Consider the following 27,620-nt stretch of genomic DNA (forward strand, 5'->3'; position numbering starts at 1 on the left):
ACCCTAGTCCACATATAGACATTTACATAGTGCATGCTGAATGTTACATACTTGGACATACTTACTTTGACATGTTTGCTTAACACAAAAATCAAGATTATGCAACACAGGAGAAGGTGTGAGTTAAGATGTTTTTACAAGCCCTCGAAATACTTATATCTTCTTATTATCTTGCAAGGATATTGGACTCTGGTTGCTTTGTGGCTTTTTGTAAGTGATAGTAGCATTTATTTTATGAGTTTGTTTATCCGTGTGTGTGTTTTTCCTGACCCTGGGTCGCTGTAGACGGCTTCCTCTCAACTTAATGTTCCCTGTCAACACATCCACAGCGTATTGAGTTATCTTTGGAAGCCGTAGACCGCAGCATTGGATCCAAGTCTCACCCCTCCCCCAGATTGACCTCTGCCAGAGGCCAGTGGCTATTATTGGGCCCTTGATTACATTCAAACAGTTTGTAGTTTGTAGTATTCTTACAGACCGTGAAACATATCGGATGAACACGTTGATTCTGTATCTGGGTGGCTTGATGGGAGTTTATAGATTGTGTAAAAAGTGGCCCCGGGATAGTTTGGAATAAGCAGCAGTGCAGTGTTTGTTTAGAGGCATAGCTAGCATGACCTTGTACCAGCATGGGTATTGAAATGTGATATGGAACAGCATATATATCCAACACTGCATGCTTTTCCCCTGACAGTCAGCATATTGGAAGACATGGCGTCACTCTGGAAAATGTAAGCCAAGTGTAACGGCAAGACTTGTTTAAATGTTGTAGAATGTTTATTAGTATTTTTGCATTGTTTAAAACATCTGGAAAATGAATGAATGTGGTACAAAATTTATATTTATATATAAATAATACTCTTTGATCAATCAAAAGTTTGAAAGGACTGCATTTGAAATCTTATAAATGTCTGTACTGTCACTTTTGAGCTATTTAATGCATACTTACAAAGTATTAATTTCTCATTTATTGTCTATTGGCTCTTTATTGCATGGTAAGAACAGGTCTGGGTTTGTGAGAGAAATGGCTCAGGATTAACTCACAACATGTTCCTGGTTTTTGGAAGGATGACACCAAATCTATAAGGATTAAACACACCGTCATTAACTAAGACAACCTTGGCATGGATTAATCTTCCTTTCTGGGACCCTCATCTGACTGGATTACGCACCTCATCTGCCTAATGTTTCCACCACTGAGCTCAGCACGAGATGGTGTGCTGGGGAATTTGGCTGTTTGACAGAGACTCGACTGAAATGTCGAAGGCAAGCAGACAGGGGATGTGCACCAGCGAACTTCCCCGGTTCCTGATTGGAAGTGAGGGTGGTGAAAGCAGAGAGCTGGATGACACAGACATGAGGAAGATCTCAGGACATTACGGGGAGGAGGAGGAGGAGGAGGATGAGGATCAGGTACAGAAAAATTCATGCACAACTCGAGTGAGATTTTTTTTTATTTGTAACTGATGCTCATGCGATATCTTCTTCTATCAGTCCGAGCGTCAGATTGTGGTGGGGATCTGCTCCATGATGAAGAAATCCAAATCCAAACCAATGACTGAGATTCTGGAGAGGCTCTGTAAGTTTGAGTACATCACTGTGGTCATTTTTCCTGAGGAGGTTATACTCAATGAACCGGTGGAGAAGTGGCCGTTGTGTGACTGCCTCATTTCCTTCCATTCCAAAGGTATCTGACTTCACACAGCTCACACCCAATCAGCTTGAAATCGTGATGTGCCATATTGTCTCAGTATTATTAATGCTAACCTTCAAAACAGAAATGAATTACAATTAAAAATCTAATAAAAAAAGAAAACAATTATTTTGAATTGTGGTAATTTTCGCAATTTTACAGTTTTTTTTGCTGTATTTTTGATCAAACAAATGCAGCCTCAGTAAGCATGAGAGTTTTTAAAATAATAATAGAAAAACATTTCAAAATCTGACAACCCCAAAATTGAATGTAAACTGATGCAAATGAATACAATATTTTGTTTTCTCATCTTAGGATTTGCCCTTGACAAAGCTGTAAGTTATGCCAAACTAAGAAACCCCCTCCTCATCAACGACCTCAATATGCAGTATTTCATTCAAGACAGGTGTGGTAAATTATTCTCTGAAATATTCTTGACAAGTAAACATTGTTATGAGAGTTGACTGGGACATACAGTATGTGCTCATGGCTTTAGGAGGGAAGTGTACAGGATTCTACAGGAAGAGGGCATTGACCTTCCACGCTATGCAGTGTTGAACCGGGACCCCGACAGACCAGAGGGTAAAGATTATTACTGTGGTCATAATTTAGAATATTTGTTCTGCATGCTTCAGAGTGAAGCGTGGCACTGTTTATGTGCAAGCATGCAGCTCATGATCCCGTGTTTTCAGTGTCTCAGAGTGGCTCTGTGTTATTTCAGTATCACTGATATGCTGTTATTGTTTTGTTAATATTTTAAAATGTTTAAATTGTAAAAGTTTTAGTTATTTTGTTGTTTTTGTCATCTTATTTATTTATTTATTTTTTAATTTCTGTTATATTTATTAAATTTTAGTATTTAGTTTTAGGTTATTTGGTTTTAATTATTTTAGCACTTCATCTTAATCAAAAAGAAAATGAGAAATGTTGCATTGGTTGCCTTGGCAACTTGCCTTAATAAAATAAGAATAAGTTTTTATGTTTTATTTAATTTTATTATTATTTTTTTTTTAGTTTTAGTTTAATGATAATAACTAACCATATTCCCAAACTTGTAATGAGGAGCGCTTATATCCTGGCAACAAAAATGTTCAATAAAAGAAAAGCTTTAATGGCTCCTTGCAGTTTTCATGAAAATACAACTTTAAGTTTTAACATTTAAAAATAAAAAAATTAAGACAGATATTGATGTTGTAATTTTACAGCTGCTATACTATAAAATACAACTATTATTATTACTATTGTTATTGAATACTTTTTTTTGTAGTAGCAATATTTCTTTCTTAAATCACTACAACAACAAACATCATTATTATTTTATTTTATACACAAGGATTCTTATTTTCATTGTGTGAGCCCTGCAAACAAGCAGGAATGAACCTAGAGATTAAAATTGTGTGCATTCACCCGTCGCAACATCATGTAGCCCTAACATAACTTTGCCTTATGTCGTTTCAAACATGTATGCTGTTTTATTCTTTGGGTTGAACTGTGCCTCTTAAGTTCCTCATAGTGGATACATAAATACTCTCTGTATTGTGAAAGATTGTGACATTTTGACTTTGTGACATCAGAATGTAACCTGGTGGAGAGTGAGGACCATGTAGAAGTGAACGGGGAAGTGTTTCACAAACCCTTTGTGGAGAAGCCCGTCTCTGCTGAGGACCACAATGTCTACATCTATTACCCAACCTCTGCCGGCGGCGGCAGCCAGCGTCTCTTCAGAAAGGTACGGTACTGATAACTTCTAATAACTTTAGTTTTGTGTGGTGTGGAGCTCAAATCGTCCTTTCTGTAGATCGGCAGTCGGAGCAGTGTGTATTCTCCTGAAAGTACTGTTCGTAAGACTGGATCTTACATCTATGAAGAGTTCATGCCCACAGATGGCACCGATGTAAAGGTAAACCTGTATTTCATGTCAAGACACTACTGTATGTGTGGCTGGGTAGTTTATTTATACTTTATTTATTCCTGATGGATGTTTTAGGTTTACACAGTCGGACCTGATTACGCTCACGCCGAAGCCCGTAAGTCTCCTGCTCTGGATGGGAAAGTGGAGAGAGACAGTGAGGGGAAGGAAATCCGTTATCCTGTGATGCTCACCGCAATGGAGAAGCTTGTGGCCAGAAAAGTGTGTCTTGCATTTAAGGTGAGTCTCGAGAAAAAAAAGAAAAAAAAAAACACAAAGTTTTTTGTCAGTAGCTGCAGGTTATGCATGATAATGAATGTTTTGTTTTTTTTTTTTGTCTCATAATGTCTTTCCAAACCAGCAAACTGTCTGTGGTTTTGACCTCCTCCGAGCAAATGGTCACTCTTTCGTTTGTGACGTTAATGGCTTCAGCTTTGTAAAGAACTCCATGAAATACTATGATGATTGTGCCAAAGTCCTGGGGTAGGTGAGACCGTGTGACTGTCTTTTTGTCTGTGGTAACTCGAATACTTTCAAACAATTTTTACATTTTACAACTACATAATGGCATAAACTGTAATTTTTTTCCCCAATTTTGTAAATAAAATTAAGATTTTTAGAGTCTTTATACTTCGAAATGTCATATTTAATTAAATTTGTTACTTGCTGTTTCTTTGTAATTATTTGTGAAATTTACCTGGTATTTCAGAATGTAAATTGCCACATTATTTATATTTTTTTATTGTTATTATAATGTCAAAATATTTTGCCATTTCTCTAAAATTCAACACATACATTAAACTAACACTCATTTTGAATTTTTTTTAAATTTTATTTCTCTTTGGTCTAAGCTTTGAATTTAAAATGCAGCTTTATTGAAAAAATCTAATCTGTTACCAGTCTACACTGGTTTACTGGTCTTCCAGGCTGTTAAAGCTGATTGGTTGACTGGTTTTAGAGTGGTTTTGGGCACTTTTCAGCTGACCAAGCTAAACCTTCTAAATACTTGGCAGGCTGGGAGCTAAGACCAGCTTGAGCCAGTGAAGACCAGCAAAACAGCAAGTTTTTTTTATTCTTATTTATGTAGCGCTTTATGCAATTCAGGTCATTTTAAATCAGCTTAGCAGTAGTAAACAAAAAAATAATAGTATTAATGTTACAAAGTTCTTCAATTATGAAACTAATACAAGTTCTGTTCTAAAGCTGCTCTAAAAAGACAATAATGTCATTATCCAGTTCAGTTTTGATTCAGTTCAGTTCTTTAATAGGGTGAATATTGCAAAGTTCATTAGTTATCAAGTGAACTCAGTTCAACAACAAAGCAGCTCTATAGAAGGCAATGGTGTCATTATCCAGCACAGATGTATTCATTCCAGTCGTATATGGTAATTTCTAAATATTTTAGCTCATATTTGATGTCTTCCCTTCAGGAACATGGTGATGCGAGAGCTGGCTCCTCAGCTCCACATTCCCTGGTCAATCCCGATGGAAGCAGAGGACATCCCTATTGTCCCGACTACCTCAGGGACCATGTGGGTGTACCATTCGTGTCCTAAGGATATATTTCTGTCTCAGAGCTGTTTATTATGGATTCCGGATTATTTAAACCCATGAGGTAGAATTAAATGCTTACTATGTGTGTTATTGCTTTTGAACATGTCATCTCTTGTCTGAAGGATGGAGCTCCGTTGTGTTATTGCTGTAATTCGCCATGGCGACCGTACGCCCAAACAGAAGATGAAGATGGAGGTCAGGAACGCCCTGTAAGTGACAAATTCTAACAGGCTGCTTTCACACTGCAGCTACATATTGTTATCACTTTTTAATCTGAATGCTTATATTTTGTAATGTAAATTAAATAATTAAAAATTCACTTAAACATACATTAAGCAACATGAATGAAACAAATGAATTAAACACAAGTGAACTGAATGATAATTTAGAGGACTCACTTCTGCATTTAAAGTGGTTGTCACATTGTGGCAGGGTCAAAGTTGTATCTATGATTGAATTATTTTTCCTGCTGGTTATGTCTGATTCAATTTCTCTCAGGTTCTTTGAGTTGTTTGAGAAATATGGTGGCTATAAGTCTGGAAAACTCAAGCTGAAGAAACCAAAACAGCTCCAGGTGGGTCTGTTTTCAAGTACAAGTGATCTATGCGGTTAATTTGTTTTTATGACAAGTGCTACTTGTTCTGTAGATTCAAGAACAAACATAATATTTCAGTTCCATAACAGGCTTGCCTCCAGCCGAATGATTTACTTTGAAGGCCAGCAATTTGCGCCACAGGGTCAAAGGTCAAAGAGGACTGAGCTGTCTTTTTTAAGACACATGTAGTGTTTTGTCTGGAATGCTGCAGCCTTGAGACTCATCGGCGTGTCATGCATCTGTTGGGTTTTGTGTGAAAATTAACCATGTGGACAGTTGGCTTATGCTTTGACCTATTTGATCTTATCTGTGACAATGTGCAGTTGTGATATGTACATCATTGTAAAAACCTGAACACTTTATTTGGTGTTTTACAGGAAGTGCTGGATATTGCTCGTCAGCTGTTGGCAGAACTGGTCCTACATAATGATTGTGAGATTGAGGAGAAGAAATCCAAACTAGAACAACTGAAGACAGTTCTGGAGATGTAAGTAAACTGTTCAAAAGTTCAGTAGTACCAAAACCCTCCATTTCCAACACTGTGAGTTTATGGAAAGCTACTGTACACGCACCATCATCTCATCTCAATAATTTCTAAAACATGTTGGATTCCTTGTCAACTGAAAATTCTCACTTCTCTTTTCACATCTTCGGGCACAAGGTCTTGCTGAAAGTATAATAATTTACAGACATATGTTGTATTTTTGATTAGATTCACTATAGATATTAGTAGGCCCTCACGGAATGTGCACAAATGCTTGCATATTTTCTACACATAGTTTTATCAGTTTAGCCAAAATGGAATAACTGGAATAGATTTAATTATTGGTTACTTTTAAAATTAAAATGTAAAATTATATAATAATAATATTATGTCGGCACCGTCATTGCACTACGGACCTCTCGAGTTTAATTTTTTTTTATAAATAAAATAATATGATATAATAATAATAATAATAATATAAATAAATTATTTTTAAGTCATTAAAAATATTAAAAACTTACAAGTAAGAAGTTTGAGGTACTTGAAATATATATTTTTTTTAATTCTCAGATGTAACATCACTGTTAATGGTTGCTAAATAAGCTAAACTCAATGCATTTAACTGTAACTAGATATGCACCGATATTTCAGTTTTGCTCAAAAAAAAGTTGATAAGTAATTGTTTATTTTATGGTCAATACATGATAAATTGCAATATTAAAATGCTGTACTGTTTTGAAATTTAATTTGATTTTAAATAGAAGGTATTACATTATAATGTACAATATGAATGTATATTTATTTTGAGATTCATTTTTTTTTTTAAAGATTAACTTTATTTGTTCAAAGGTCAAAAAGTAAAAATAGTGGAAATGAGCATGTACAATAAAATGTCCAATATTGACCGCTACCGAAAAAATTAAAAAAAATCTTTAATATCGGCTGGTTAAATATCTAATACCGATATTTTGCATCTCCCTAGTTGTAGCAGTGAAATTTAGGTTTTAAATTTAGAGTTTTAATGTCTGAAGAGTTTTAGGCAAAATCACAAAGAAAAATCAGTTGTACAGTTTGCTGACCTTCTTGGGAATCAGGGCAAGCCTAATCATAATTGATTTGGTTGTTAACAGGACGCACATAGCCAAAACTTACATTGCTCTCATATCTTCTAGTCTTAAGCATCATGGATACGTATTTCAGGAGAAACATGATATCTCATGAACAGCTGAATGTATGCAACTGACTTTAGTGTGACCTTGACTCATTTGCTTCCTTAGATGTCCTCCTGTGGATGAGTTTCTAAACATCATTCCTTTTGTCTTTCTTCTCCTCTCTCTGTGTCCCTCTTTGTGTCTTGGCCATTCTCTCCAAAGGGAATCCAGCCTGAATGATAATCAGTGCGCACCCTCATATCCCCTGTCTCTTTAGAAAGCAGGCAAAGTGAATCATAACCCTCATTAACCCAAAATCTTGTTCAGATTACTGACACTTTAATGAGGGCTCCAAAATTGACAGTACCTTGGAGATGAATGCCTTTTGCAATTCTGTGTGGCATCTGCATGCCATTTTGTTTCTAATCTCTCACGATCCCTCACTTCCTCCAGACCCCCTCACCGAGCTCAAATGAGGCACCTAATCAACACATTATCGGTTGTTCGGGGTCATGGAATAACAAGGAAACAGGTGCTTTGCTTTGGGTTGATTAAACATAATTCAGCAGAGCAAATTTACTCCAGAGTCCGTTTCTGGTTCAGTGAGATAAAGGACCACCTTTAGACCAAGTTGTATCAAATTAGAAATATTCTAAACTACGGATACACTGATATTACAAATCTGGCCTATATTAATGAGTCGATAATTATTTTGATATCCCGGCTAATAACCGATAATTGACCAATATTAAAATTCTGTTTAAACTACGGATACTATATATATATTGCATAGTTTAAATGCATAGTAAATACAATATTTTACAAAACAGAATTTTAATATTGGTCAATTATCGGTTATTAGCCGTGATATCATGGAATAAATTGTGGAGACAAATTGAAGAGACCCACTCTCCGCTGTATTGTGTAACCTAAAAGCATGCCAGATGCCAATAATTATTTAATGTCTCTTGTGCTCACCAAGGTTGATTTATGTTTTATCAAAAATACAGTAAAAACAGTTATATTGTGAGAGATTATTACAAGGTAAAATATCGGTTTTATATTTAAATATATGTAAACTGCAATTTATTCTTGTCATGCCAAAGCTGAATTTTCATGTCTTTCAAATGTCTTTCCTGTAACTTTTAAACAGTTTAATGCATCCTTTCCAAATAAAAGTATTCATTTCTTAAAAATGTCTTACTGACCCCAAACTTTTGAACATATTTTGAAAATATGCTTTATATAAAAGATTTTTCAATAAATTATAGAGACCAACTCTCCAGAATTCCCCATTCTCTGCTGTATTGTGTAACTTAAAAAACGTGACACTGTTGCAGATGCCACGTTTTATTCCTCCCAAAGCTGGTCACTCTTGTAGAGACAGTCCTGGTATGGCACAGATTAACCCCTGCCAGCTTGGGAAGGTCACTCAGATAAATGTTTCCAGAAACATGGAGGCCACAGAGCACCTGCTAGTGGTTTGAGTGCAGTGCTATGTCTGATGCGTGCTGTCTGTGTTGTTCAGTAGGAGAATGCTCATTAAGAGGGGGTGGTATGATTATGTCCCCCACCCCGTGTATTGTCTTTCAGGTATGGCCATTTCTCAGGGATCAACAGGAAGGTGCAGCTGACCTACCTCCCAAATGGGCAGCCCAAAGCATCCAGCGAGGAGGAAGGTACGTGTGCAGTATGTATATATGTTGACTCAAAAAAGCTGTTGCATCACTTTTGACCTCTCTGTGTCTATGGCAGACGCTCTGAAGGAAGGCCCGTCTCTACTGCTAGTGCTGAAGTGGGGTGGTGAGCTGACGCCAGCGGGTAGAGTTCAGGCTGAGGAGCTTGGACGAGCCTTTCGTTGCATGTACCCTGGAGGACAAGGTAGAACTCTATGCTTGCACCAGCCAGAAAGCTGTACTAATAAACTGATTAGAAATACAGTGGCCCTAATAAGTATTTTGAAAATAATTTGGTGCATAACAGTAAGAAAGCTATGAAAGCCTGTTTCTGCCACTGAATAAAAAAGGTTATTGTGACTTTTATCTTGCAATTCTGAAATTTTTCTTAGAGTTGCATGATATAAACTTGCAGTTGTGAGTTATGAAGTCAGTATTGCATGATATAAACATGCAATTCTAAGAAATGAAGTCAGAGTTGCGAGATAAACTCACAATTCTGACTTTTTTCTCTTATATTGACGCAATTGCGAGTTAAGTCAGAATTGTGAGATATTCTTACAGTTCTGAGAGAAAAATCTGAATTGCGAGATATAAACTCAGAATTGCATTGACTTGTATTCGCAAAAAAAGTTTTTAACTTGCTTTTCTGACTTTATATGTATACTTAAACTTATACAAATAGTATAAAATATTGAAGATAAATTGAGATATTAATGGTATAAAAATGTAAACATTTTAAGAATTCCAACAAAGCATGCTTGCTCTTCCTTTAATTTTTGCCTCAAGAAAATTTTCATGAATCCAGCATAAGTTGTTTACAGGAACAGTTGTTTTGCTCCCTTTGCCTGAGATCTTGATAAATTGGATGCTTTGACAAGATATTGTGTCTGTTTTTAGGTAGTGGGGCAATGATGCAGTTTTTCAAAGCTCATAGCTTTGGGCAGGAAACCTGTTCCACCTGCTTGTTCAGTGGGCTTGGCATACAAAAGCATGTAAAGGCAGGACTCGGGGAGGCATGGATACTTACTTTACCTCAAGTAGCACCTTTAACTTTCAGTACGCCAGCACAAAAACTTCTTAGTCAGGCTGTGGACTCTTTCCTGTGTAGTTCTATCACTTCCCCCCAGACCTCAAATTCGAGTCTATATTTGCATGCTGCAACTAGTTGAGTGTAACTCATTAAATGTCAGAGTTCACAGACTTACAAAGGCCGAACCATTTTCTCTCTCATCAGACTGAGTCAGCAGCATCTTGCAGTGCTGGTTAATGTAGTGTTCTTTTACCCTGAATTGTTAACTAGACAGCTGCAGGTCCCTTGGCTGTGAGTCCCCTATTGACTGTGGTAAGAAGAGATTTTGGATTTGTGCGTGGTCTTGATATTGGGTTAATTCATCATTTGCCCCATTCATCAATTTAATTGCTTAACATCCATCTCATTAAACTAATCCAAACTGAAGGACGCCACAGGAACCATTCCATGCTTCGCTTTTACCACGGTTTTGTGTGGAAGATTGCATGATATGGACATTGGTCATACTTTGACATACTGAGATAAAATATCATAGGTCATGAGCGTTTTTTTTTTTTTAACTTAGTAAGTTTATTTTTGTCAGCATGGAGAGTTTGAAATTGTAAAGTTTAAAAAAATTTTCTTTGGAGATTTCTTTAAAAACCTTTATTAAATTACTGTGCCATCTGTGACATCAATTTCAAGGCATGTCAGTCCAATATCTTGTCTAAATAGTTGGAATAAGACATCCAGAATTTGTAACTTTTTTTTTTTTATGAAAGACTGTTAGTATTAACACCACATAAGAAAAAAACATGCTTTGGGCATAAAAAAAAAGTCATTTATGGGATGCAGAATTCAAATTATTAATTATTACTGTAAAGCATAATTATGACAGTCAAAATTGAGTTAAAAATCATAAGACATTAAAAAGTAAAGTTTGAGATTATGGATTAATATGTAATGATTTGGTTTTTCATCTCATAAATGGGGTTTTTGTCTCAATTTCAACTTTTTTCATAATTATTACGTTATTTTGCATAAAATGTTGATATTTTATGTCATAATTATGACATTTTAAATGCTTTTTTATGTATATAGTATGTAATAGTATCTAAATATTCTTTCCCAAATTATTATTTACCTTTTTTTTTTTTTTTTTTTTTTATATGGTGGAAATAAACATAAATGCTACAGGACATGTTCTTGCATTCAAAACCAGCATCATGAAGCACATTGTACATCTCAAAATTGTAAAAAAAAAAAAAACTGTCTTAAAGATTTTATACTTGCAATATCTCCATTTGACACTTGCTTACATCGACAAAAAGAATGGACGAATGCATCCTGTGTGAATGGCGGTTTGTTTTAGGGGACTCATCTGTTCTCTCAAATGGCCATTCTGGAATCTTAAATCTTTAGATTTCTGTTTGCTACTCAATAGTGCAGTGCAACACTCATGTGATAAGCACCTAAACCCATATTGCCGGATGCTTTCAACAGTGTGGATGCATTGAAATGCATGCATTTTTTAGATTTTTGTGAAGAAATCTTCAGCCAGTTGGTTATCCAGCACATTATGTAGGTTTGTAAATGGTGGTTATGTAGTGTGAATGTTTGTGTATACTCCGGCTCATTCGTTCATTTTGCTCCAGGATATGCACATGCATCTGGAGCTCTGTTCTTGTAATTGCTGTTATTTCAAAGACTGTTTCTCTGTGCTTTTGCAGGAGACTATGCCGGATTCCCTGGTTGTGGCCTTCTCCGTTTACACAGCACTTACCGCCATGACCTCAAAATTTACGCATCAGATGAGGGTCGCGTGCAGATGACTGCAGCGGCTTTTGCAAAGGTTTGTTGGGTTTTGTCTGCTGGGTATGTTGGTATTACATAATGCTTTTAGATGGGATTGATATAAACCACAGCAGGTTAACAGTGGTGCTCAAACTTTTGCTTGTTTATTTATTTATTATTATTGCTTGCTTTTAAATTAAAATTTTGTCTTTTCGCACTTTATTATTGTTTTTTACTATATATATATAAATTATCTATTATTTGGTGCATCTTACATAATTTTTTTTTTTTAAATCATATTTATTATATCCAGGTTTAAATTGGAATTTACATTGAAATTTTACGTGTGGCTGTATTCAGGGTCTGTTAGCACTGGAAGGAGAGTTGACTCCAATCCTCGTTCAGATGGTGAAGAGTGCTAACATGAACGGACTGCTGGACAGCGACAGTGACTCTCTCACTGACTGCCAGCAGAGAGTCAAAGCTCGATTACATGAGATCATGCAGAAGAACAAAGACTTCAATGAGGAGGACTACAGCAAGGTGAAGCGAGTTAAAACTGCTTATTTATAAATGGCTCATAATCTTAGTCTCACTAAACTAGTCTTAAATTTGTCCTGTCTCTTTAAGTTGGCTCCAACAGGCAGCCCATCTCTGGTGAACTCTATGGGGGTAATCTTCAATCCAGTCAATACTTGTGATAGAGTTCACACACTCATTAAAAGCCTTACTTGTCAGATTTGCAAAAGGCTGGAAGACCCCAAATCTGCAGGTATGCCCTCTTGGCTTCTTAGAAGAAAAAAAAAGTTATATATATACTGCATGTATATTTTTATATATATAAATATATATTTTTTTTTTATTTTCACAGATCTACAGCTATACCACAGTGAGACTCTGGAGCTCATGCTGCAGCGCTGGTCCAAACTGGAGCGTGACTTCCGCATGAAAAACGGCCGCTATGACATCAGTAAGATCCCAGACATCTATGACTGTGTGAAATACGACACCCAACACAATTCTTCTCTGGGGCTGGAGGACACGCTGGAGCTTTTCCGTCTGTCCAGAGCACTTGCAGACATCATTATCCCACAGGTAGAGGAATCGTTAAACGTGGCGAATAGTGTTCATGTATTCTCGTTCACCTTGCTGTTAGCTGCATACACGCTCTCTTTCAGGAGTATGGAATCACTAAAGCAGAGAAGCTGGATATCGCCAGTGCCTACTGCCTGCCTCTGGTCAAGAAGATTCAGCTGGATCTTCAGAGAACACATGAGGACGAGGCCGTCAACAAGCTGCATCCACTGTGAGTCTCTGTACTGGGGTACAGTGCCTAACTCTTTGACCGAGTGAAGGCTATACTGTACATCCTGTATAGTGCGTTAAATTACTATTAGTACATTCCACTTCAGCATTCATGCATGTTTTATACTTTATGTATTGTGTGTTGAGTTAATTTTATTTTATTACATTTCAGTTTTGATGCATTTTATTTATTTATTGGCCATAGATCTTTGATGGAAAGCTTTGACTTGTCAAATTTTATTAATTGATATCTATTTACATGCACTAAAATGGTGAACAGTTTTGTCAATAAAAATAATATTTTTGTTTTTGTTGGCAGTAATTATTATATATGTATATGTATGTCAAATGTTGTTTGTTAGACTTTCAGATCCAGAACTTTACCACCAACCAAATTTTGACCATTTTGGAATAAGCTATAAATTTATTATTTATTGATTGATTGATTGATTGATTGATTTTCAATATTGTTGATATTGATATTTTTTGGTTTTTTTTGTATTTTGTTTTTGTATTTTTATGATGATGTTTTTATTTTGTTTGGTTGTTTTTTTTGTATTTTGATGAGAATGTTTATTTTTTTGTTTTTGTTGTGTAATTTTATATGAAATCTGTTATTTTTTATTAAATGCAAAAGTTTGAAAAAGTTTGAAAAAGTATAATTATTTTTTTGTTTTTTTTTTTTTTTTTTAGTTCTTTTATTTTGATGAAAATCTTTGTCAAAATGTAGTACATTTTGCTTGCACTAAAATCCATACAGATTTTTTCAATGAAATTAACATTTTTAACACACATTGTTTTTGTTGACAATACTATGTAAAATAGAAAACCCAACTTAACATTAAAAAATAAATATTTATTTTTACAAATAATTATATATATTTTTTTGTATTGCATATTTATATATTATTTTATTTGTTGTTGATTTATAGTAATGCAATCATAGACTGTTTTAAAATGATCAACTTTTGACATTGCTAATCTGTCTTAATGCATACTTAAAAGTTCCCACTTTTCCATCAAAACCATGCAGTAAGTACTTCAGCTACATTGTTTTAGAAGCCATGCAGTCTCAGAACCTGTGAGTGATCAGGTTGTGTATTTCATTCCTCCTGGTGGTTCAGGTATTCGCGGGGCGTGATGTCTCCGGGTCGACATGTTCGAACCCGGCTGTATTTCACCAGCGAGAGCCACGTCCACTCCCTGCTTAACATCTTTCGCTACGGAGGCCTGTTAAACGTGAGTAAACAAACATCAAACATGCACATGATGCTCCACATCATGCTTAATGCAGGTTAATACTTGCTCTACTTATCTGTGTTTGTTTAGGAGCAAAAAGATGAACAGTGGAAGCAGGCTATGGACTACCTCAGCGCTGTAACCGAACTCAACTATATGACACAGATTGTTATTATGCTGTATGAGGACAATAACAAGGTACAAGATGTGGCATCAGCTCTTTGTATTGTATTTATTTTCTTTTCTTATATGATGTTATGTTTTGTTGTAGGACCCCTCCTCAGAGGAACGTTTCCACGTGGAGTTGCACTTTAGCCCTGGAGTGAAGGGGTACAAAGATGAAGATAATGCACCAATGGGTTTTGGCTTCCGGCCAGCCTCCTCTGAGGTCTGTGTTTCACGCGCCCCGTGGGTTTTATATATATATATATATAATATGCATGCTGGTCCCCTTCCAACACTTCCATTTCACATGTAACAGAACCACGAGAAGCAGACAGACCCAGGCAGTCTTGAAGACCTTTCCCAAGACGAGCCCGACAGAGCCGCACTGACTGAGCCAATCAGCATTCAGAGGAAGTCGCCACTCATACGAGGCCGAAAGGCTGGATCTATGGAGGTACAGTACTGTATTATAGGCTCTTCTAGTAGGCTGCTGCCAAAATCAAAAAATGGACCCAAAACATTTACTTGAAATTAAATTCATTTAGTTGCCAACTGTGTCAAAGGCAAATAGCAGCGAATTTTGTGAAGACCATATAGTCTAATCCATGAGTTTTTGATGGCATTCTGTGAAAATTAATATGTGAAATTAAGGCTAACAGAGACATTATGTATAATTCATTATAAAAGTAGTTTAAAAAGCTTTGTAATCCACCTTACAATGCATTGTACAATCTCATGAATAATTGTAACCACAGTTAAAAATGATAACACTTATCAATTCACTGTTACATAATGCATTTAAAATTTGGTTATAATAATTTACGACAAGATATCACGCATTACAATGTGCATTATGAATAATTATAATGCATTATACCCTTTAATAACCCTTTATGATGCATCATACATAAAGGCTTTAAGTTAAGTGTTAATGTTTTAAGATTTTGGATTTTGTTTTTTGGATGATATTTTAACAGTTTGACAGTATAAAATGCAATTATTTAATTTTGGAAACAATTACAGTGCTGTATTTAATTACAAAAATATTGATCATAAATCATACAGTAATATTTTCTCACATAATACAGCGATTTCAAATGTTTGTGCTCTGTAAATATAATATATATATATATAATATAGTATATATATATATATCTATATATATATATATATATATATAAATATATATATTTAAATTAATAATTTTTATTGAGCAAAGAATGCCCTTAAATTGATCAAAAGTGACAGTAAAGACAATTATAATGTTACAAAAAATTCAGTTTTAAAGAAAAACTATTATTTTTGCCTTTCTACTTAAATAATCCTTAAAAAATGTATCATGGTTTCAACAAAAATATTAAGCAGCACAATTTTTTTTAGCATTAAGAAATGTTTCTTCAGCACCAGATCATTTATATTATGATTTTCTGAACGATCAGGTGTTTAATCTTTGAACGGTTGTGTATATTTAAAAAAATATACATAACATTTATATTCCTTCACCGGAGTCTTTATATACACGGGTATAATTTAAAAACTGAATAACAAGCTGAATTTATTTAGAAAGAAGGAACGTTTGTGCAAAAATGATTAGCAATGCTGTTTTGTGTTTATGTATATTTTTTATGTTTTCCTCTCTTTGCAGGCTCTTTCAGAGAGCAACACTTTCTTCTCGAGCGGGCTGGCGTTATCGCATCTTACCATCGTCTTCTCGTCAGTCACCTGAGATCAAACCCAGCGGGCTAGGTGGGAATTACATTTCACTTGTGTTGTTTTCATGCAGCACATCTCTCCTGTCATCGGTCTCTTTGGAAAAACCTCTTAAGTGACCAATCCCGGTTGACCGTTAAATGCACTTCTTTCTGTTTAGCGCCAATGACACAGTTCAAGGACGCTTCTCAAGTTTATTTAAATCATGTGCATCGGAAATGCGTCCATGCTGCCAGTAGTGCTCTAAATATGGCTGCTGGCAGGGCCTTCACTGCTATTCTTGTCTATACTATTTCTGTCTCCAAAGAACATTTACAAGGCGACAATGCACAGTGTTTCGTAGGCTCAGCGTTGCAGAACGTTTAGAGATTGTGGCTAATGTTTTTTGCACCTCACTAAACCTTTAAAGCATGATTAGCAGATCACAATTTTTTTTTTAACTAAGTGCATGTTGCATATGGCATGTCTTTCATTTGAGCTTTTAAACAAGTGCTTTTTTTTCTCAGTACTACCCTCTGGTGGTTACAGTTAGAGCCTCAGACCTTTAATTACATTTGTTAATGTTTCACCCTCCTGCACTGGCAATATATTTATGTTCCCAGCCGAAGACCAGCAGTTTAACTGGCTTTTCTATAAAAAAAAAAAGTTCTCTATATGCCTGGAATTGAGCTTAAAGGAATAGTTCAGCCAAAAATTAATGTCAAATATGGGTCAGTGAAAAATGAAAGTGTCCAAGAAGACGAAAACTTTTAAAAATCTATTTAAAAATGCTTGTGCAAAGTTATCTGCAGTTGTTTTGGTTTAATATGGTTCTGAAAAACTTTTATAGAAATTTTAATTTAAATTTAAAAGAAAAAGAAATTTTAATTTTAATTTAATTTACATATAATAATAATTCTATAAAAATAAATTATAATTTTTAATAATAAAATGTATAATATTTTAACAATATTTTAATAATATTCTAAATAACATATTTTAAAGATTACATTAAAGGGTTACTCTACCCCAAAATGAAAATTTTGTCATTAATCACTTACCCCCATGTCGTTCCAAACCCATAAAAGCTTCGGAAAACAATTTAAGATATTTTAGATGAAAACTGGGAGGCTTGTGACTGTCCCATAGACTGACAAGTAAATTACACTGTCAAGGTTCTGAAAAGTATGAAAAGCATAGTCAGAATTGACGTGATCCGAAGAGACACAGAGGAGAGGTATTGTTGAATAAAATTATTTTTGTTTTCTTTGCATACAAAAAGTATTCTCACCGCTTCATAACGTTACGGTTGATTCACTGATGGCAGATGGACTATTCTGATGATGCTTTTCAGACTTTCTTGGACCTGGACACTGTAATTTACTTGGCAGTCTATGTGACAGTAACAAGCCTCCCGGTTTTCATCCAAAGTATCTTAAATTGTGTTCCGAAGACGAACAAAGCTTTTACAGGTTTTTTTATATATATATATATATATATATATAGGTTTTTTTATATATATATATATATATATATATATATATATATATATATATATAAATTGACATTTTAATTCAGAAATGTTTTAGAAAGGGATCATTTAATTTTTTGAGTAAGTAAGTATCCTTTTAACTTCTTCAAATGAGGAGCTGCATGTTCACTTGTGAAAACTAACCACTACTACCCACCATCACCCCCCCCTCCTCCCCACTATCCTCCCCATGCTTTCCCTCCCCTCCCCTCCCCACCACTCCACCCCGCGCTCTCCCTCCCCTCCCACACGCAGGCGCCCAGTGTGCAGGCCTCTTCAGTGCCTCCTTCCCCAACCTGAGAGACCTAACACGAGTTCCTCGCAAAAAGCCCTGCTCGCTCATGAATCAGTCTTCTCAAACCGGTATGTCCCAAACACACACACACACACACACACACACACACACACACAGAGTCATAATGTACCTGAACATTCAAATGATCACAAACGTCCCAGCAAACAATTCTTCTGAATAATGTCTAGATGTTCCCAATTTACTTCATTCAGTGCAACATATAATGGCTGTTTTTCAACATACTTCATACTTGAAATTTTAGTCTAGCCTTCAAAGACATCCTAAATCAAGCCATTACACACAGCGGGAGCTGTTCCTAAACTATTTGCGTCTAGCTGTTTATTGATGTCTCTCGTAGGAAAATTAGGTTTCCACAGTTACCAAATAGTTATAACTAATCGTTTGTCACCTTTGCTACCTCCAAACGGCTAATTTGCATGTGCATGTAAACAAACATTTGTTTCATAATGTGCTAAATTGCAAGCTATTTTATGCAAAAGGGACACATTTTAGTGTCCTATGACAATTCTGAAAATGTGTTTGTGATGGATAATATCCCTATGAACACAAATGATTGCTTTTACCACAATCTCTAGCTGATATTATGGTTATTTTCAGAACATTTATTAGAAATTGCACTCCAGTTTCAAATGTGTTTTCTGTCCCCATCAGGATTAAATACATTACTTGAAATTATTATTTGAAGTGAATTATTTATCATTAGTATTCTTGTTTTATTATATTTATTTGTATTATTATTAATAATACTAATTGAAATGAATGTTCACCCCTCACTTTCTTAGCAGCATTAATAGTTTTGTCCACAGGGTGTTGCTGTGTCTCTGAGATATAGAGGGTTACCTTGTGTAAGACATTTGAAATAGCACCCAAAATACTGCCATGTCATGCTGCATCCACAGAGAATTCTGGGTAGTTTGTTGTGACATCTGTTGTTTTTTTAGTTACTCTATCTCTACATTCAAGGGGCAACATCTGGCCCCACTGTCACTTTTACCTGCTTGTTATAGATGGTATTACCAGGGACAGAAAGATTGCATGATGGTGGGAGGATTAAAAATGCTGGTGGTCTTGAGTAAAAGCGAAAGCTCACGAGGGGCGCAGTGACACGAGTAATGTCGAATTCCTCTTTTATCTCCTCAGAGCTGCTCTCTATGCCGGCAGTAAAGAGATTTTCTGTGTCGTATGCCAGGCATCCGACTAATGGTATGTTTGGAGTTTTTGACTGCGTGTTTTTTTTTTGTTGACACTCTCCTGCATGCCCTCTGCTGCTGCTAGTCTTCGTAATTTATCACCGTTTGTGATTTTTGTTGAATTTATTTTAATGAATCAGGGAGGCTTTTCTTCACCTTTTTCATTTAGATTGGGAAGTCGTGGCCTAATGGTTAGAGAGTCGGACTCCCAATCGAAGGGTTGTGAGTTCGAGTCTCGGGGCCGGCAGGAATTGTTTTTGTTGGTGGGAGTGCATGTTACAGTTCCTCTCTCCACCTTCATTGTGGGACTTTTAGGTGCCCTTGAGCAAGGCATCGAACCCCCACACTGCTCCCGGGGCGCCGCAGCATAAAATTGGCCTGCCCACTGCTTCCGGTGTGTGTGTTCACAGTGTGTGTGTGTGTTCACTGCTCTGTTTGTGTGCACTTCGGAATGTTTAAATGCAGAGCACGAATTCTGCTAGTATGGGTCACCATACTTGGCTGAATGTCACTTCACTTTATTCACAAGACACACCCATCTTAATTCATTTCTCCTTCTGATTGGCTAGATGCATGGGTTGTGTACCGAATATATCATTCTGGATATATTGCTGTTTGTGTGGAAAAATGTGTGAGCACCTTTCATGTTGATCCACTTGATTCAGAAATGGTTAACCTTCCACCCCCATTACTGCTTTAATGATCACATGACATATGCATTACTTTAAATGCATCAAAGTAGACGTCTTCATTGCAAAAAAAAAAAAGCATAAAAAATTTATAATAATTAATAAATAATAATAAAAATATATAGGCTATATAGAATAAAAACTAAAAATAGAAAAACATCTAAATATTTTACTAAAAAAAAAAAAAAAAAAAATTTAAAGCATTTTTGCAGTGTTTATAGTTCCCTCCTTGTATTCTATTAAAGCACTTTTGCCAGTGGGGATAGTGGATACACTTTACACTTTGCATGATGGTCATAGATGCTAATGGGGTGAGGGTTAACATCTGTTTTTTCTTGAATCATTATCTTGATTGAAATGCCATTCATGAGAATGATGTGCGTTTTTATTTGAACAAACTTGTTCATGTATGCAGGGCTTTATATTTGCATGATCTTATTGATTGTTTCAATACATCTTGTAAATTAGAAGCTGAAATGTGTTTCAAAGCTTCAGTAGGTATTTACCAAGTGTTTTTGGTCTTACATTTTAAAAGACATTTAAGATGATCATTATATTCACATTCACAAGTTTTCCTCATGAAGCAAGTCTGTTGCTGAGGGACTGAACCCTTATAAAATGATGCAGATGTTTAGAACAAGGCTTTGTCGAATGTGGGCGTCTCTGTAGGGATTTGAGCTCAGACGGGTTTTGGTGAGGTTGAAGTGTTTTTCTCCACACAGTACAGCCTAGGGAAGAGTTGAAATGATCTAACTCTGCTTATTTCATTTGACACTTTAACACAGCTTGAGGGAAACTCATTTTTGCCACGAGTCTAAAAACCCTTCAGACAGGCTAACCATGTGTTTCCTATCAACATGTATCAGTCATTTTTCCAGCCATTAAGCATATTTGTCAAGACTGAGGAAGATTTACGTGCTATCATTCAGCACACACACAAAAAACAATCCTCTTTTCCCACTGAAATGGCGTTGGCAGTGCATTAGGACTAGGTTTTACGTTGTGATCATTTGTAGTAGAATTGCAGCCTCTAATACATGATGCAGTTGAACTTGATCTACTGTTGAAAAACCATTTCTATCCAATTTCTAAATCCAATTTAAAGTGAGAAAAATGTTGGGCTGACTCATTTAAGCTGCAGATAGTGAGGAAAAAGCGTACAGTAAAGACAGAGTTAATCAAGTCATTAAAATCAAGTTAGTAAACTCAGAAAACAGATGGATCCTGCTGTTTTATTTAAAAAATAAAAAATAAAGTAAAAACATCTTCATTGGGAACTTCGACCCTTCAACCAAGTATGTGTTTTGCACTGTTGGTCAATTATCTAATTTGTCATTAATATTGTAATATATTTAATTATTTGTATAATTATTGTCTTTACTTTTTTTTGCATTATTGAGGTTAGATATTTTATTTATTATTTATTATGACATTTAATTACTTTTATATAATTAGTATCAGTTATAACAAATCAATAGCATTTTGCACGGTTGATGTCAGTTATTTAATTTATTATTAATTATTGCAATTTGACATCAATAGTATTTTGCACTATTGATGTCCATGATTTTATTAATTATTAGCTTTGGAATTTATTATTGAATCACTGTTTGTTAAATTATTATAACTGTAATTTAAATTGGCTGCTTTTTCAAGCTAAAAACATCTGTTTTAATTGCTAATTATTTCTATTATTAATTTTAATTATTGTCATTTATTAGGGCTGTTTTTTCAGTCTGAAATAGATATACCTACAGTGTACTGGTTAGATAATATTGTCTATTATGCAGTATTTTATGTATGCTCTTTAAAAATTAGTTGTATGTAACAGAAGATTATTGCTGCTTGTCACAGCTGACTTTGTTTGAATGACTCACTATGTTATGAAACTTCAGGAGTGTTTGCATGCACTATTCAAATGTTTTATTCAAATACAAATAGTATAATTTGAACGTTAGTTGGTAATGCAAAGAGCTTTGCTCAATCTTTAGGCTCTGTTCAGAGAGTTTGCTTCTTACAGGGACTCTAATTGCAGCCTAGTTGCCTCTGAAAATAGTTGTAGGTCCTGACAAAACCAAAAACATTAATTTCAGCTCGTTAATTGTATGTTGCTGAGTCACTGGCAGAAACATCTCAGCAGGGGTTGAGGCAGTGGATCCTCATTGCTGTGTGCTGCAGTCCTCCTCCTCCTCCTCCTTTATCTCTGTCATTCCTTTGTTCCCCCTCAACCTGCAGTGTTTATTTCCCTCCCGAATCCCCGAAGCCTTGGCTTCCCTACGGCCCACACCATCCCTCCTCCGTCCCTGCCACATCTTTGCTTACCTCATCCCTCTCCCTCCTGTCCTCCTACTCTCTCTCCTCTCCCTCCTGTTACAAAGTATTTTCCTCCTGTTACTCAGTGGATTTGAATGATTCTGCTTATGAATCTGACTCAATAATTAACTGTGTAATTAACAAACAAAACAATATGATTTTATTAAATTGAAACATTTTCATTCATAAAATTATCACAAATGTAAAATAAATGGTACTTTTAAAAAGAATCACAATCTTCTATTCTCCATCTTCCCAAAATTCCTCTTTTTTAAATTGTAGTAATATTAAATAAAAGTATATATGTGACCCTGGACCACAAAACCAGTCTTAAGTTTAAATTTTTCTATTTTTAGATTTATACATCATCATTTGAATAAATAAGCTTTCCATTGGTGTATGGTTTGTTAGGATCGGACAATATTTGGCTGAGATACAATTTGAAAATCTGGAATCTGAGGGTGCAAAAAAATCGAAATATTGAGAAAATCCCCTTTGAAGTTTTCCAAATGAGTTCTTAGCAATGCATATTACTAATCAAACATTAAGTTTTGATATATTTACGGTAGGAAATTTACAAAATATCTTCATGGAACATGATCTTTACTTAATATCCTATTGATTTTTGGCATAAAGGAAAAACTGATAATTTTGACCCATACAATGTTTTTTTTTGGCTATTGCTAAAAAATATACCCCAGCGACTTAAGAACTGGTTTTGTTGGTCCAGGTCCACATATGTACTTATTACAGATAAAAAAAAATTTGTAATACTTTTTAAGGTTCAACGACTACTCTTTACCTTCGTCTCTCTCCTCTGCTTTCCCAGAATTCCTGTGCCTGGACTTCTTTATAAAAAAAATTATCCTATTTCAAAAAAAAACTTTTTCTCTTTCAGTTACGCATTACTTTCTTTCTTTCTTTCTTTTCTTCTTTTTTTTTTGTTTTTAATTTATTTTTTTTTTTTCTTTCTTTCTAATGAAGAATGAATAATGCTTCACTCTCAAAATCACTCTATACGCATTAACTTATTTATTTTTCTAAAAAATTGCTGTGTACTAAAAACTGACTACTTTTGTTATCCCTCTCTGTTGCTAGCCTTCACCTCTTGCATCCATCATTCTCTCTCTCTTCTGTAGCGCTCTTAAATGAGCATCAGGTGGTAAAGCTGTTAGCTGGGCTCCACCACCTACCCTCCTACCACCTCCGCCTGCTCCACGCTGGCCAGAAACCCCCAGAATGCCTCTCTGGTCTTGTCACTTGCTCAGTCCTTCCCCTGCTTCATGTCTTATTACCTCATTTTTGATGTAAACGTGCAAAGTGTGTGATGCATCAGCTTATGCCGAAGTGTTAGAGTTATCTGCTCTGCTCTTTTATCCGACTTCTTGCTTTTCTTCACTTTGTTTCCTTTTATTTCTGCTTTTTATAACATCTGTTATACTCTTTTCTTTTTTCATTACTGTACATATGGCTTGGTGAATGTGAAGATCACTTGCTTATGTTGACGTCTACATAGAGTAAGTATAATGCTCTTGCAGCTTTTTAGAGTAACATGATTGACGAAATGTTACCATTTCCCAAAACAGAAAAATGATCCATAAGAGGCCTGTAGTTACATTTATTTTACCACCATTATTGAGTGTTCTCATGCTTTATGCCCTAATACCCTCTTAACCATGGTAAAATCAATGTAAAACAAAGCCGGCTGGCACACTTGATTTCAGTAGAGTTAAATGAATTACATCATCCAGACTGTATATTGTTATTGCTCTTTTGAAACTCAAAATGATTTGTTCATAAATCAGGACTGATTCGTTCAGAAAAATCAACTCACTAACTGAATGACCTGCTTGCAAAAGTTCTCAAGTTACTCAAAGCCGCACAGTTCAATCTGATTACCAACTGCAAAGGAAAGACAAGAACTACAGTTCACCCAGCTTATGAGATAAAGAAAGGAAGCTTTTTTTTAACAATATGCAAATCTTTTATATCTTATAAAGTGCGGAATTAAACTGCTTCTGAGTAACTGTTCTTTTTTTGTCATTATTAAACTGGGAAAGCGTACCACTTACATTTACACATATTTTCTCTATCATCATCTAGTTCCATTACCGCTAACCTCAACACATTAGCAAACGAAGAAGTAATTAAATACATTTCAATATACTGGGGTCATTAAAGTGCATTTCTCCAGCATAGCACTTGTTCTTTTTTTAAATGACAGTTTCTCTAATCTTTTTATTGGTTAGTTAAACATGTAAAGCTTCTAATTGGTTTATTAGTCTTCAGCAATCCGTCCTAATTTTCTCTGCGTTAAACTGATGATAATGCCTTGCAAACGAGATGCAAAACACTTTGTTAGTGAACCAAAGTTCTAGATCTTTTTCATTTTCAGCAAATTAATTGTAAATATGTGTCACAAGCCAACATGGAACATTGCGACTCCAGTTCCATCTTTGAGGTTTTCTGGAACCATTGGCAAAATGGTGTTTGTTTGGCAATACAGTGCTTGTAGGTCACAAGAGGTTGGCTTCATACTCCATATATGAGCTCAAAGTGTGTTCATGGGATATCTGTAATGATGGCTGCCACTGAAAGAGTTTGTGTTTTTGGACCATGTGTTGGTGCAGGGTTTGAAGGTTGCTCCTTGGTGCCCTCCATCTATCCACTGGAGACACTGCACAACTCGCTGTCCCTCAAGCAGGTGGATGAGTTCCTCACCACGTTGTGTAAAAACGGGAGTGAGACACAATTCAAGAGGCTCAAATGTAAGTGGAAGAATTTGTTGACATTCATTGTTACACTTGATTATCATGAAAAATGTTTTACATGAGTATTTACACTGAACTGACACCAAACACCAATGTATAGCTGTAAACCACTTAAATTACATTTAAAATAGGCCTTAGTGTTTAGGTTCTTTATTGACATCAACGGTTCCATGAAGAACCTTTAACATCCATAGAACCTTTCCATTCCAGAAAAGGTTTTTTATAGTGGAAAAAGAAGGTTCTTTAGATTTTTTAAAGATGTTCTTGACACTAAAAATGGTTTTAAACCAAAAGATTGTTTGGGGAAACCAAAACTGGTTCTTCTGTGGCATCGCTGTGAAAACGCCCTTTTGGAACCTTAATTTTTAAGAGTTTATATTATTTTCTTTTCTCTTTAGCCCTGTCTGCCATGTTTGAGTCACACTCCCAGCCATCCATAGATGTTGATAATCAGGAGACACCAATATCAACCCCAGTCCAGAACCAATCAGCTTCACAGTCTCCCTGGTGTGAGTATCCGTCATAGACACCCACTTTATTAGATACACCTTGCTTGGACCTTCTTTTGCCTTCAGAACTGCCGTAATTCTCCATGACATAGATTTAACAAGTTGCTAAAACATTCCAGAGAGATTTTGTGTCCATAATGACATGATAGCATCATGCATCAACTTTAGGTGCTCCAGATTTGTTATTTATCATTTGATTTACTAAGTTAAACCCTAGAGATGGTTGTTTGTGTGTGAAAATCCCAATAGATCAGCAGTTTGTGAAAAACTCAGAGCAGCCTGTCTGGTACGAACAACCATGCCATGCTCAAAGTTACTCAAATCACCTTTCTTCCCCATTCTGATGCTCTGTTTAAACTTCAGCAGATCATCTTGATCATGTCTGCATGCCTAAATGCATTGAGTTGCTGCCACTGAGATTGGCTGATTACATATTTGTATTAAGGAGCAGTTGATCAGGTGTTCCTAGAAAAGTGTTTGGCAAATGTTTGACATGGTATTGTCATCTTATAACTGTCATAGTACCTTTTTTCATTAGGATAAGGAACTTTTGAGGACACTTTAAATGGTCACTCTTACTGGACGAGACATGAAACCTCTTATTTGGTGCAAAATTTAGTTGTCAGGTTTATTTTAGTTTTAAGCTCTGCCATTTAGATGATTACTGTTGGCTTTTAATGCCGCAGTTTCCCCTGAGAGTGTGTTCAGTCTGTGGCTTTAGGGGCAGCTTTCAGTAAAAATCTAGGTTGCGTTAGTCACTGTGTTGTCTGCCTCTTTGTAAGCCATTTACTATAATATCATTGTTTGTAAAAGTGGGGCCAGGTACATGCTGGAAGACAAAGTATCTTTCAGATTAATAATGTAATTGTTCTGTTTTTGGTTATGTAACATTAGGTCCATGAGGCTCTTTTATGTATGACAATACAGCAGGATATCGGTTATATAAATGTGGTCATGTGAAAAGATGATTTATGAAAAATACTAAGAATCTGCCAACAGGTTCTAGTTTGGTTGACTTTATATTGTTTTTTTTAAATTAATTTTGAGTGCTGTGATTGATTACCGTGACACAAGCGGTACCAATTGGAATTTCTATTGGTTATTCAGATACTGAAGCCCCACCCCAAAATCACACCGTTGGTTGAGCCAGAGTTGTTTTGTTAGGATACAGGATGATTACTGTAAATTAATATATAAAACGTTCAAAAGTGTGTTTTTTTTTTTTTTTTTTTTTTTAGCAAGGATGCATTACATTGATCAAAAGTGACTGTAAAGACTTTATAATGTTGCATAAAATTTCTCTGTTCTTTTGACCTTTCTATTCATCAAAAAAAAAGGAAAAAAATGACAATTTCCACAAAAATATTAAGCTGCACAAATGTTTTCAAGATTGATACTAATAAGAACTGTTTCTTTAGCACAAAATGAGAATATTGGAATGATTTCTGAAGGATCATGTGACTCTGAAAACTGAAGTGCTGATGCTGAACATTCAGATTTGCCATCGTAATTTTTTTTTGAAAATATATGAAAATAGAATAATTATAATAATTAAAATATTGGACACTGTTCCCTTTTTTTTACTGTATTTTTGACCAAATAAATGCAGCCTTGGTGAGAACTTTTGAACAGTAGTGCATAAATGTTTTCTTTTTAGCTAAAATATATATATTTTTTCCAACTAAAATTTGATGGCATTTAGTTTAAAGTAAATTTGATTAAATTAATGACTATGACATTATTAAATTTAAAGTATTTTTTTTGTCAAAGCAAAAACTACAAAATTAAAAAAATTAAAAATCTGAAAGACAAGGACCTTTAGCCCTGTGTGTGTGTGTGTGTGTGTGTGTGTGTGTGTGTGTGTGTGTGTGTGTGTGTGTGTGTGTGTGTGTGTGTGTGTGTGTGTGTGTGTGTGTGTGTGTGTGTGTTTGTGTGTGCAGATGTCAGCAGCCCTCCCAGTACCGTATCCAGTGTGCAGGGGTGTCGTGTCCTCGTTTTGTTCTGTAGCAGTGATCCTAATTCAGATTTAGATTGA

The 27,620-nt window shown here is 35.4% G+C and overlaps 1 pseudogene; it reads left to right on the top strand.

The window, feature by feature from the left end:
* The first annotated feature begins 1,226 nt into the window (after positions 1-1,226).
* LOC109063331 lies at positions 1,227-27,620 on the top strand (annotated as a pseudogene).

This window comes from Cyprinus carpio, chromosome B25, assembly GCF_018340385.1.
Source record: "Cyprinus carpio isolate SPL01 chromosome B25, ASM1834038v1, whole genome shotgun sequence".
NCBI lineage: Eukaryota > Metazoa > Chordata > Actinopteri > Cypriniformes > Cyprinidae > Cyprinus > Cyprinus carpio.